This window comes from Onychostruthus taczanowskii, unplaced genomic scaffold, assembly GCF_017590055.1.
Source record: "Onychostruthus taczanowskii isolate IOZ18803 unplaced genomic scaffold, ASM1759005v1 scaffold52, whole genome shotgun sequence".
NCBI classification, from domain to species: Eukaryota; Metazoa; Chordata; class Aves; order Passeriformes; family Passeridae; genus Onychostruthus; species Onychostruthus taczanowskii.
Genome location: NW_024502791.1, coordinates 5585788 through 5598394, shown reverse-complemented (window position 1 = coordinate 5598394; position 12607 = coordinate 5585788).

Genomic DNA, 12607 nt, shown 5'->3' with positions numbered 1-12607 from the left:
TGGCAATCTGACTGTTTCTGTTGTGTTGCGAGGGAGACGCATCCATCGTGGCTCACAGCCGCACTGTTAGTCATATGCTAGCCTGGGTCAGTGCTGCCCAGATTTTGGAAAAATGAATCCTCTCAGGAAAAATGCAGCCTTTGCCAGCCCAGCGAATTGATGCCGAGGGGCCGCACAACTCTGTGTATACCTGGCTTGTTTGAAGCTGTAGTTGCAGGCTCATGAAATACCACCCCACAGTGCATGAATGTTTTGACAGCTCCACTGCATCAGGTTGGATTTTTCCAGTACTGTTTTTCATGCCCTGGGTTTGCTGTCTTCAGCCCCGCTGTAACTCTGGGGTTCCTCCTGGTGTGGGCAATGGGGACTGCAGGGCTGGGATAGGGAGTGGCTGCCCTGTCATCCGGAGCCAGGCACGGTCATGGTCAAAAGAAAGCAGGTGTGGACATCAGAGAAACCTTTCTTGCCTTGTTACTAATGCTTCAGTTAGCAAACCAGTTCCTGAGCAACTTCTTTTTCAGTCTTCACCTCAAAAAAATTTCAGTTTTTTTTTTTTTTTTTTTTAGCTCCTTTAGTTTTGTGGCTTATTTTTTTCATATTTGTCCATGACCTCAGAGTATGCCATAGCCATCAGATTTGCTTTTAAAGGTGCTTCTGTAAAGGTAGGGGGGTGTATGTGAGATTTTTTGAAAGAAAAAAGCTGCAATTTGCCTTGTGATATTTCTTTATATGTATGGGAATAAGGAGACAAGTGGTGATTGGGAGTTAGAACATTACAGTGCTTTACTTTAAAGGTTGTCGGTGACTGTTCTTTGTGATGGAATAATGACTAATTTTTCAAAAATTATTAATTAAAAAGAACTCTGCTGAGTGATTTTCCTTACTTCCTGGGGGCTTGTACACAGTCTTTTCCAGTGAGTCTGAATGGAACAGCAGGACATGAATACAGCGTGTACCAGTGGAGATGTGTTAATTTCAACTGACCAAAAAGCTGAGGCCTGTGCGTCAGGACACGTGTCTTTACAGCGTGTTTGCTGCTAACGTAGGGATCACAGTTTGAAAATGTTTTGCTTAATCATTATTCAAGCTGTAGTTTTCAAGAAGGCTGATGATACAGATATAAACTTCACTGGACCGAGATTAGAGGAGTGTGTGTATGCAGCTTTGTCAAGTAAAAGGAAACATCATTCTTTTTTTGTTTATGTACAGACATACACAAGTTTGTGCATCTTTAGCTGTCATAGATACTGCGGGTGCTGCATGGGACATCTGTGATGCAAAGAGTGTTCAGTGATTCACTGATACAGAACATGAGGATGCCTCTGATGACTCATTTTTTCCCTCACGCTTTCTTTTCCCGTTAAGCAGAAACAAAGCTTAACAACCTTTACCAGAATTTAAGGAAAGGTTCACACAGGCTCTAATAATTTGAGAGTTAGATGTAATTGAATACAAATTAAATTTTCCTTGAGAATCCCTTAAGGGAAAAAAGGATCCCTTATTTCTTTAGATAAGGAAAAAATGAACTAGACAAAACACTTGAGAAATGCCACAAGTATTAAGCTTGAAGCAAAGCCTATTTCTGATACCTAGCTACAGGAAAGATGGCTACTTCTTGGGAAAAAAAGGATAAAATTATTTGAAGAATGTTCTGTTCTTCCAAACCCTAGCTTTTGTTCTCATCTATAGAAATAAACAGAAGTTTCTCTTTGACCACCTCAGAGTTCTCCCATAATAACTGAAATTGAAAAAAAAAATATTTTGGGAGAAAAAGTAAAAAACTTTGGAAACCACCACTCCTGGGGAGGAAAGAGGTGGGCATCTGCTGCTGTGTTCAATGGTATCTATTTCAGTAGAAGTTTGTGATGGGGTAGGCCCTCTTGAAGGGTTTAGACTTTTTTTGCCATTGTTTTTCAGTGCCTTGGGTTTGATGTCAACATTTGGCTCAAGTTGATAAGAGTTTTGCCCAGCCTGCCATTTTTTGGCAATTCTGATTCAGCTTTTCAGGAAGGAAGAACTCATTTCAGAGACCACACGAGGGAGTGTTGTTCTGCGTGCAGAGCTGCATGCAGCTCTCTTGCTAGGGCACTTAAGCTCTGTGGTTTTTCACCCTGTTAAAGGAAAATGTTTTCTTCAGCAGTTCTCAACTTTTTGCAGGCTGATGTAGTTTCTCAATAACCCCAAACTTTTTTTTTCAGTGGACAGTATCTGGAATTTGTTGCATCATAATGGCACACCAGCTTTCCTGCCTGTGCACCAGCCGTGCTGGGAGCGTTGTGGGAAGATGAGTCAGGGGAAAGCAGGCAGGGTTTGCTTTGTGTGCTTTCTGCTCTCTTTCCCTGCCTATAGAAGCACAAGTTCAGTTGGAGCTGACCTGCAGACCTTCTACCTCCAGATCACTGGTTCATGTTAGAGCATCTGCTGTGTTGGAAATGTTTGTCCAACATCATTTATTTTGCTCTTTAAATTTCAGTATGTAGTCTTCTCAGAGCATCAACCTTTCTGTGTCACAGCAGGTGTTGCTTTAAAGCTTGCGTAGACAAATTCTTTGGTACGGCATTGTTGCCTCAAGCTGGCATCCTACATGAATTAAATCTAGATGCCTGGTAGCTGCATACTCTCGAGTTGCTTGACTCTTTTCTACTGCTTGTGGCATCAAGGATGATGTTTTGCATTCAAGAAACAAGTGGTGCAGTTTTAAGCCCTGAGAAGACATGAAGTTAGGACTGGAGCTGATGTCTGTGTCTGCATGTCCCATAGGACAGGTGGCTGCTGGATACTGCCAGGACATGTAACTGTTCAGGTGTTAAAATGAGATCTATATGGTACATGCACCCAGAACAAGACTTTGGGCAATTCATCCAATATCTACTTCTCTGTTGAAGAACTGAAATCTATTTTTTGGACAAAATGCTGCCACACATCAAAAGGGAAAAGTGAAGAGCCCTGCAGAGACCACCTGCCACTCAGTTTGAAGAGGAACATTATCTGTGAGTGATGCTCCAGGAGACCCCTGAGAGGACAGTCCCTTTGAAAGTGCTATTTTATGAGTCTCTCTAGAATTGTGATCTCTCCCTGCAGTGTAATTTAGCAGGTGTATCTCAGCTAATTTTCCTGACTGCATATGCCCTAACACTTTGTTGGTTAGAAGAAAGTACCTCTCTAATCATGTGTCAGCCTCCTACTGACAGATTTTCCCAAGTGGCTTCTATGCCGGAGATTGAAATATTTCATTTTTTTATTTCTTACGGTATCTTGTCCATGCATTCCTCCTTCATGAAACTTCAGAGGTCATGATTCAAAGGCTTCAGGCAGGGATGCACAGAGTTCAAAATGCTGATGTGCTTAAGGCACTATCATGTGTGGTGGTCATACAGAAAACTGTCAGTTCGGCAATGTGCTTTAGCTTGGCTTGTGGGAGTTAAGGCAAAGAAAGTATTCTGTTTGACAAGAGTAGTAAATGATCAAGTAATTCTCTCAGGACTCCCTAAATAGCTCTAAATTGTTCCAGGAAACATTTGGTTCATCACAGCGGAGAGATGCAAAATCAGACATGTGGATTTAGCTTCCTGGAGCAGTCTCAGTGGAGCACATGGTAACAAAGTTTTGTATAGTGGTATGATTAAAACCTACAGATGAACACAGATGATAGGCTGTGCCTCTTTTTACAAGATCAAGTATTCCAGTGCTCTGCAAAATGGAGTAAACACTCCACACTGGAATATCCATTTCAATCAGCCAACTTGCAGATTGTTTCCACCATACTCAGTCCCACAGGACATAAAATCTTCCTTGGTATGACTTAGTTCTCTTCTTCCCAAGTTTAAAAATTTCCAGTTTTTGTGGAACAAATGCTTCTGTTTTCTGAAACCAGCAAATACATTTTTAACAATATGTCAAGATATCTTTATATAACTTTGGTCAATCTGCAAATTAGAATATACCAGCTTCCTGCATTCTTTATGCCTAACTTTTCCGGTTTTCTTCTCTCTTTCCCTATGCAAAAGTGTATTTCTTATCCAGCAGAGCATTTCATAACACAACTGCCCTTGCAACTGAAGTGGCAGCACTAATGTATCTATGACCTATTTCCTTGACAAAGTCCACTTTTTCTCTCAGAGGTAGCCTCTAAAACTGCCCAAAGTGTTCAAAAGTCTCTTCAGTTCCTGCTTTTGTATATTATTCAGGATATTGGGCAAGCTGCTGTGAACAGTTCTCCTTTGAGAAAGAGAAAGCTGGGAAGCATGGCTATGCCATGTAACTGGTGATCTGACAAAAGCACCCAGTTGCTTTTGTCAGATCACCAGTTCTCTTCATTTTTGTCAGATCACAACTTCTCTTCATTTAGCCACATCTCCTCTTGTTGTTGGCCAAGCTTTCAGCAAGAGGCCCCATCAGCCAGGAGAGCCGAATATTTGGTAGGCCTCTGGTTATAAGAAGGATTTTAACCTTCTGCCCAGCTTCTTTGCAAGATAGAACAAATATTGCCTTGAAGTAGGTCAAATATACCTGACAAAAGCAGTGATAATGAATTTATCATTATCTGGACAGAGGGATAGATCCCTTCCAGCAGAGGATCACAACATAATTTTTGCTGAGAGATGCTTCCAGTTTATATTTCTGCAATAGAGCTGGTGTTTTTTGAAAGTGCATGATTGAATTCTTGCAGGATGTGAGGAGGGACAAGTGCACAGATAAAAACCAGCGTGCTTTGAATATAGCTTGTGGCACTCTTTACACTTTGCAGTGCTAGAACTGAGCGGGAAGCCAGTCAGTGTAAGGATAACTTCATAATTGCCCACTGCTTATATGCTCTTGTTAAATGTGTAGTGACAGAGGAACTGTCTGAGATCGAGCCAACCTTTGCCCTGACACACCAGGCCTCAGAGAGACCCATACATAGGATAAAAAAGTTATTTTTTTCATTCTGCGGTCTTCCTAAATGATGACTTTCAAATGTTTAGACTTTCAGGTGTTGGTCTGTTTGCACAGCCTTCTCAATGTTACAGCTGCTCCAAAACCGTTTAGGATAGAATTGTAACAATTTATGAAGAACACTTTGGAGAATGAGTTGCTTTAATGTAGCGGAATTTAAAGAACTGGAAAGTGGGTTAAAAATGGAAACTACTTTTAAGTTTCACATTAAGCGCACAAATACTTGTCCCTAGTATTTCCCTTCTCAATATATTTGAATCTTAACAATATTGTTGTTTCATACTTCTACCCTTATGAGTAGGTTAGGCATCAAATGAGCTGCAGGCCACACTGCTTTTGGTACACCCAGCTCACAGTTGGCTTTTTGGGTTGCAAGAGCAGGTCATGTTGAGCTTCTTCCCAACCAATACCCCCAGGTTCTTCTCCTCATGGGGGCTCCCAATCTGCTCTCCTCACAGGCTGTATTTGTGATTGGAATTGCCTGTACCCAGGTGCAGGACGTTGCATTTGGCCTTGCTGAAAGTCATGAGTTTCCCACAGGCCCACCTCTCCAGCCTGTCCAGGTCACTCTGGATGGCATCCCTTCCTTCCAGTGTGCCAACAGCACCACACAGCTCAGTGTCATGGGCTAACTTGGCAGGGGTGCACTGAGTCTCACTGTCCATGTCAGCAGCAAAGATACTAAACACCATGAGTCCCAATACCAGCCCCTCAGGGACAGCATTCATGGCATACATTATGGTCTTTGTAAAACTATTGATTTACATTTGTATGTGTAGTTTTATTTGAAAATGTGTTACTCCATTGTACAAAGTATTACTAAGACTTCTTGTGCAATTTTGGGCATTCATATTCAAGTAAAATGAGCCAGGGCTGGAGTGGGTCCAAATAAGTGCTGCTAAAATCAGGGAGGAGAAAGATCAAAAGATTTTACATTGCTTAGCCTCACAAAAGAAGGACATTGGGAAGGCAGTAGGATTATCCTTTCTTAGTAGGGACCAAATACTAGGGATGAAAGAGAAGAGCTATTTAAGCTAATGATTTAAAGGGCTATCATGTGGCACTGAATAACCTTAGGACAGAAATTAGAAGATGGTTTCCAACTAGTGAGACTTTAAGACTCTTCAGAATGAAAGTAATGGGAGTAAAGGCAGGTTTATGAAAAGATTTGTGTCCTCAGGAAGCTGTGATTGTGGCTTGGGAAAATACTGTCATATTTATTCATACCGAGAGCTCTAGTCTCAGAGGTGTCTTCCAGTCCCTGAACCATAGTTTCTGTAGATATAGGCCAAATCTAGTTAACTTCCAGGCATACCTTTTAGAAATACTTTTTATTTTTACACGTCAGCATGAACAGATATCCAGAAAAGCCATCGGGCACAGTCAGCGCACATTCCAAATGGATTCTTTAAGCAGCCTGTAAGACTTGCCAAATCTGTGGCTTAGGCTTCAGCTGCTGAAGCATTGTGGTATTGTGCTCTGTAGCAGCACCCCCAGGTGTAAGACCCTGCTTCTTTACTGTCAGTGCCAGCTCTATAGGGACAGGGGCAGTCAAGTGTGGGATGGACTTATGGACAGGGCTTGTGAGTCCCAAGGTAGGCGGTTACTGAAGCTGTGAAGTCTGTTTAAGAACGGTGCTCTTTTGAAATGATTAAAGGGTAGGCATGCTTCAAGAGGCCTGTGGGAGGGAGAGTTTACCTAAAGAAGGGATTCAGTCTGGACTGCCATCAAGTAGGGGTAAAAAGAGGTCTGTGTCTACCTGGCATGTGTATAAAAAGTGGTACAAAATCAATACATGATGGTTCTGTTTTCTGTTGGGTTCTCTCTCTCTTTCTCTCTCTCTCTCTTTTGTTTTTTGGTTTTTTGGGTTTTTTTGGGTTTTTTTTTAACACTAATAAAATGATCCTTTCAATATCCCTAGTTTTTTTTCTCACAGCTTCCTCTTTCTGATTCTTGACTTTGATTCTTGCAAAACATTGGTGTGGAAATTTAGTGGTTTTGGTAAAGGTAAAAAAGCATTATTGTGACTGGTGTGAACTCCTGTTTTTGAATAACTAGCTAACACTGAACAAAGAAACAAGAGAGGCGAGTGAACAACAGATCAAATGTAGCCCTAGAGAGCGTCAGAGATTGCAAGGAGGCTCTCATAAGCCAGTCTCCATGGTACACAGCATACATTTCCATGGTCTTGTTTATACAAAGAAATATTGAGTAGGCAGTTTAGCTGTTTTTCTTTCTTTCTTTCTCCAGGCAGTCTTACATTAGAGGATTTTAATAATGCAATTACCATTGTACTGCTTAGTACACCTACAAATTATCTTGCATTCTCCCACCTCTTCCCCAGCACAGGAGGCACACCACAGGGTAATGCTGGAGAATAAGCTGTTCAGAGATTTCCTCTCCTCCCTGCTCCTCATAGCAGGAATAAGCCTGACTCCATTTTGAGGGAGAAGAGCCACTTAAAGGGCTGGAAAGGGAGTCAGAGATTGACAAAACTGTTTGAAGGATATTGCAGGAGACACTGGGTAGAAGAGGGTTTTGGAGAGAAAAAGGTGGTGGCAGGGGAGCAATAGAAATGGAGAGGCATCCCTAGCTTGCCTCCCACTGATTCCTCTTGATTCCAGTAAGGACATCAGTTGTACCTGGACAGACAGAGCAGGCAAATGATGCACTGGGCTTAGCCATCTCCTGCACAGCCTAATGGCTTTACTTAGCCATCTCCTGAACAGCCCTGTGGCTTTACTGCCTGTTCTAGGTGAACACAGTGCCCTGTTACAGGCCAGAGAACTGACTGACACACCACAGTTCACCTCCTGGAGCCAAGGGTCAGGCTGAGAATGTGCCAGGTCTTCCCAGCAGGTCTGGGGTGCCCCTGTTCCTTCACACACTGCTATGCCCTGACACAGCAAGAAGCATTATGTACTAGTTAAAACCAAACTTGAATACAGCTTTTAAAATACATTACTGGTTGAGAAAAGGAAGAATTGCTTAAAGGGCTGCCAAATGTAAAAATCAAATATACTTGGCAGCAGTTCTGTGATTGTGGTCTCATGGAGCTGGTAGGACCAGAGTCAGATAGATGAGCTCCTTCTTCCCCAGATATGAGAGAATATGCACCAAAAGGCTGTGCCAGGAATAGAGATGCCTAATCTAAAGGCCTGGAAGTGTTTGTGAGAAGGGTCATGTGAATCTGAAAGTTGGTGGCAAGTCTCCTGCCCATGGGACTTGAACTTGCTGAGACGTGTTTATGTAGATGGAAGTTGTTTGTCCAGATGGCACTCAAATATCTTCACTCTCCATTTCCTTGTAGCAGTAAAAGAATTGCATATGGATCACATTCAGGAAGTTGGCCCTCTTTATTTTTCAAAAACCTAAATATTTATAGTTTTCTTTCTGGGAGAAAGAAAACCAGGTGAAATTGCATAAAAGTCCATCTATCAAGAGGAATTAAATGAGTTGACTCATCATGCTGACAGGGGGGAGAGTTCTGTGGTTACTACCCAAAGCTGAGGCCAGCTCTGTGCTCCAGATCTTTGCCAAGGCAGCTGGGTCACATATGGGATGTGAAGCTATAAGAACCTTGGAAACCATGGTTTTTCCTGGCAGGAATGCCTGGTGTGCAGGTAGTCCCTCTGGCAAGGCTGCACACAGCCTGCTGTGTGTTTCTTCTGTGGGCTGGAGCTTTTCTGTACAGCAAAAAGTGGCACTGCTGAAACAAGGGTATCCCAGCCAGAGGCAGGTTTAACACAGCAGCCTTCCCATGTGACTGAAATGGTTGGGAGCCTTGGGGTAAGGAAATCTGGAAAACTGGCTTGACAGATTCCCTGTATATTTAACAATAAGTTGTGCTGGGGCACTTGGGGATGGATAGTAGCTTTCTCATCAGCTTGCTCTTATATCTTTGTCCCTCTTGATATTCCATTGATACATGGTAGTGCTGCAGCACTCAAAACCTCTGTTGATGAAATGCTGCATTTGTTTTCTGGAGATATTAGAGAATAGTCATGGGTGATTTTGCTTGCCCAGCTTGAAGCATCTTGAAAAAGGCATGGATTACTGCATGCTTTTCAGAAAATGTGGTCTGCATTTAAAGTCCTTCCAGTTTTTCAAAAGGGACTAGCAATTTTAGATGTCTAATTTAGGCCAGCAAGCTTAAGATAGAAAGCACTAGGAAAGTGCCAACACTTTTAATGCTGTCTGCCACTGGGCAGGATACAGTGGGGTTTATATGCTGTGGCAGATGCAGCAGAATTAGTTTTTTATAGTGTTAAACCATGGCTCTTTTCAGTGAGGTTATTATGTATGTTTCCTTCTTCTTGCCTCCAACAAAAACACTGTAAAGTGTGGGCTGTGAGGGCAGGGAATACTAAGAATGCTATGAATGCTTTTTCTCACTGCTTGAAAGAGAATTGGCTGGAAAACTTAAACCACAGGATGATTTCTTGCTGAATGCTGGTTCAAGTGATGTAAGTTTAGTATTTGGGGAACACATCTTTGGAATACTTTTGTGAGGTAAAGGATGATGGCAGAGACCATTGCAAATTCAAATCCAGAGGGGCTGTGAAAAAAAATTTAAATCCACATGTGAAGTCAAACATGTGGCAGAGAAATACCACGTATTAATCACGTACTGAAAAATAAGTATTTTGCCTGTGAATTTGAAACATAAGATGACCCAAAATATAAACAGACTGGTTTAAAATAATGACTAAAATAACATTAACTCTCCATAACTAGGGTATTTTTTTCTAACTTCTACTCTGTTTTGGTCTTGTTTTCTAATTCCTCCTGGAAGCAGGAGTTCATTGGTCTGCTCAACACTTAAGGATATGCATTGCATACATCAAGAAATTATCTTAAAATAGTTGCTCACTAGTCCCCATCCTCAGTTTCTTGCATCCCTTTCCTCACATCACTTCTATTTTATCTCCTGTTACTGTCTTCACACAGTAGCATGTAGTTTTTGTGTTCCCATCCCTCAGTCCTTTCTCTCCCATCTTGCATTGCTCAGTTGTTGATGCTTCTGCCCACTTCCCCATTCAGTGGAAATGTGAAGTGAAAGGTAAGTCTTCCTTCTTAAAGCTCTTTTCAGCTTAATTCACAACATTTTCCTCCTCATCTTTACTTGGTTTAGGATGAGAAGCCTATTGTATTTTGCTTCCTCCATCTGGGGAAGCAGAAACCCCACAGAAGATAAAGGTACAGGTGGAAATCAGTCCAGTTCCAGCTGCCCTGATTCCCAGCAGATTCCCCCAGGTTATCAGGGGGACTTCTGACTATGCTGAAATCATGTAAAGTCACAATTTTCTCATGTGGTTTACAGCCATGTACAAAATAATAGGCTTTATATGAATACAGTGAATAATATATATTTTAATCCTGCCATAAGAGCAAAATACAAGTGGCTGATAAATACTGGGATGCCAAATAAATTACATCTTTTACATTCAAGTAAAGATTTGAAGTAATGGTAGAAAGGATTTTGAATGAGACAAATTAAAAGTGTATGGCAATATGAGTTTCAATTCACTCAGAAAGTATCCGTGTTCTTTCAAAATCAGTGGGAGTCCCATACTTATTGTGCATATTTTATTATTGCTGTTTTTTGTCATAGGTACTGCCTTTTTGGCTAAGGAGAACCATCTTCTAAGATCATATGTGTAACTCCTTAAACACTGAGACATATGAGAAAAGGTTAGAAAAGAAGGAGCTAATGTAGGCAGTCATATGTTTTCAGAAGCAAATTAATTTCTCATTAGGTGACAGGCCAGCCTGATATCATGATCTCTTACTGCCCAAGCACTGGATATTCTTCTGTATTTCATTGTTCCATAAGCTTGCATGGAAGAGTGGCATTAAAAGGTTCCTAGTGGAATTCAGTTTAAAAAAGCATGAATATGAATGAATTGGCACTGATGTGATCTTTCCTAAGAGAACAAGTCCAATGTTGAGCTGTGAAGGACAAACTGTTTAACTATAGTCTTATCTGCAGGTTTAGAAAGGCTAGACTGATTTTTGTTAGGTGCTCACAAAGATGAACATCAATACCACTGGAAAGGAGACCTTTAAACCTTATGGTCTCTCCCATTTTAGACAAAACACACACAGCACTGTCCAGAGATAGCATAACACAGTTGTCTGTTTTCACTGCTCTTTCTCCTTAAGGTTTGTGTGGAAATTAGGAGTTTGCAATGTTTTATTTATCCACTTGATCCTTCTTAGTCTCAAGTACTTCCACAAGAGTTGCAACATGCTAGTTTAGGTTCTTCATCTTTCAAATTTTTACATACCCCTAAAATTTAGTACCTATGGATAACTGCAGTGAGATCAAGTAGTTCAGTGTGTAGAAATCTAAAAGACATACATGTACGTTTTTTCAAGCCTAATGTTGCTAACTTTTCTGAATACAGCAGTTCTGCATGCCAGAAAGGTTTGTTGGTTTGAGTTTTTTAATATATATACATACAATGGGAAGTGACAGATACACTAAAGCCTTCAACTGGGGTTCAGTGTACTCTAGTGGTTTTGTGGTTGTTTTTCTCACACAGACTTAATGATAGCTTGAAAGCACATTGCTATAAAAATGTCACTGAATTGTTTGCACTTATCATAGTTATTTGCTGGAAATAGTTTTTCACAGTTTCTTGCCAGAGATTAGAATCATAAGAGGAAAGGAGAATTATTACTGTGCTTGTCAAATTTGCACAGAAATGCATTTGCTGTGATACAACAGTGAATCACCTTTTAAGCTTGGCACAAGTGTTAAAACTAATACTTAAGGAAAGCAGCATCTTAAATGTGAGCATGTGTGGGACTGCAAATCCTTAATAAAGGACCAATCCTGGCTCATGGGACTCTTAGGTCACCTTATGAGTAGGTCAGACTGAGAGCTCACATCTGCCAGAAGGGACAAACTCACTCTTTCCTCACTTGCTCTTCCCCAATGTGTCTTCCCACTCTCATTAGATCTTGGCATTTTTTTACAGTGAACCAGTTCATCTGTCAAACACAGCCAAGGTTTTACAAGGCTAGGACAAACAGTTATTTAACCCGAAGTGACCCAACTTAATTTGACTATCAGACTATTAACTGCTACTGAGCCCTGAGGTACCATTTTAGTCACTTCTCACTCAGAATGATCTGGAAAGCTCCAGTCTACTCCTTGGGCATTAAAAAAAAGTCTTACTGTGCTTTCAGTACCTAAAAACGTTCAGTATAAGGGACAGGAACCCCTTTGAGAATTTAAATTACTGGAACCAAACTTAATTATCACAGAGAAGTAGGAAATTCAGCCTTGATGTGCCCTTGAGGCCCGGATATGAACCAGTCATACATAAACTTTGTTTTGTTGAGAATATGGGATTATCATATTAGTCATCAAGGCTAAGATTACGAGGAAAGTAAAAATCTAAACTGGCTCATTCCCAGTGGAGTTTGTGTGCTGCTTTTTCTCCTTGTGGCAAGGAGGACACTGTGTTTGGCTAACCACAGGTTTATGAACCATGAGTTTTGTGTCCAGGTGGACAGGCCACTGTGTAGGAGGGAAGACTGTGCACTGCAGTGACTCTGATTTGATGTCCCCCACAGCAGGCTGACAGATCACCTCTCTCATACAGGTCAGGAGGTTGTGGGATGAGCTGGCTCGCCCAGAGCTGCCATTCCACTTAAAATG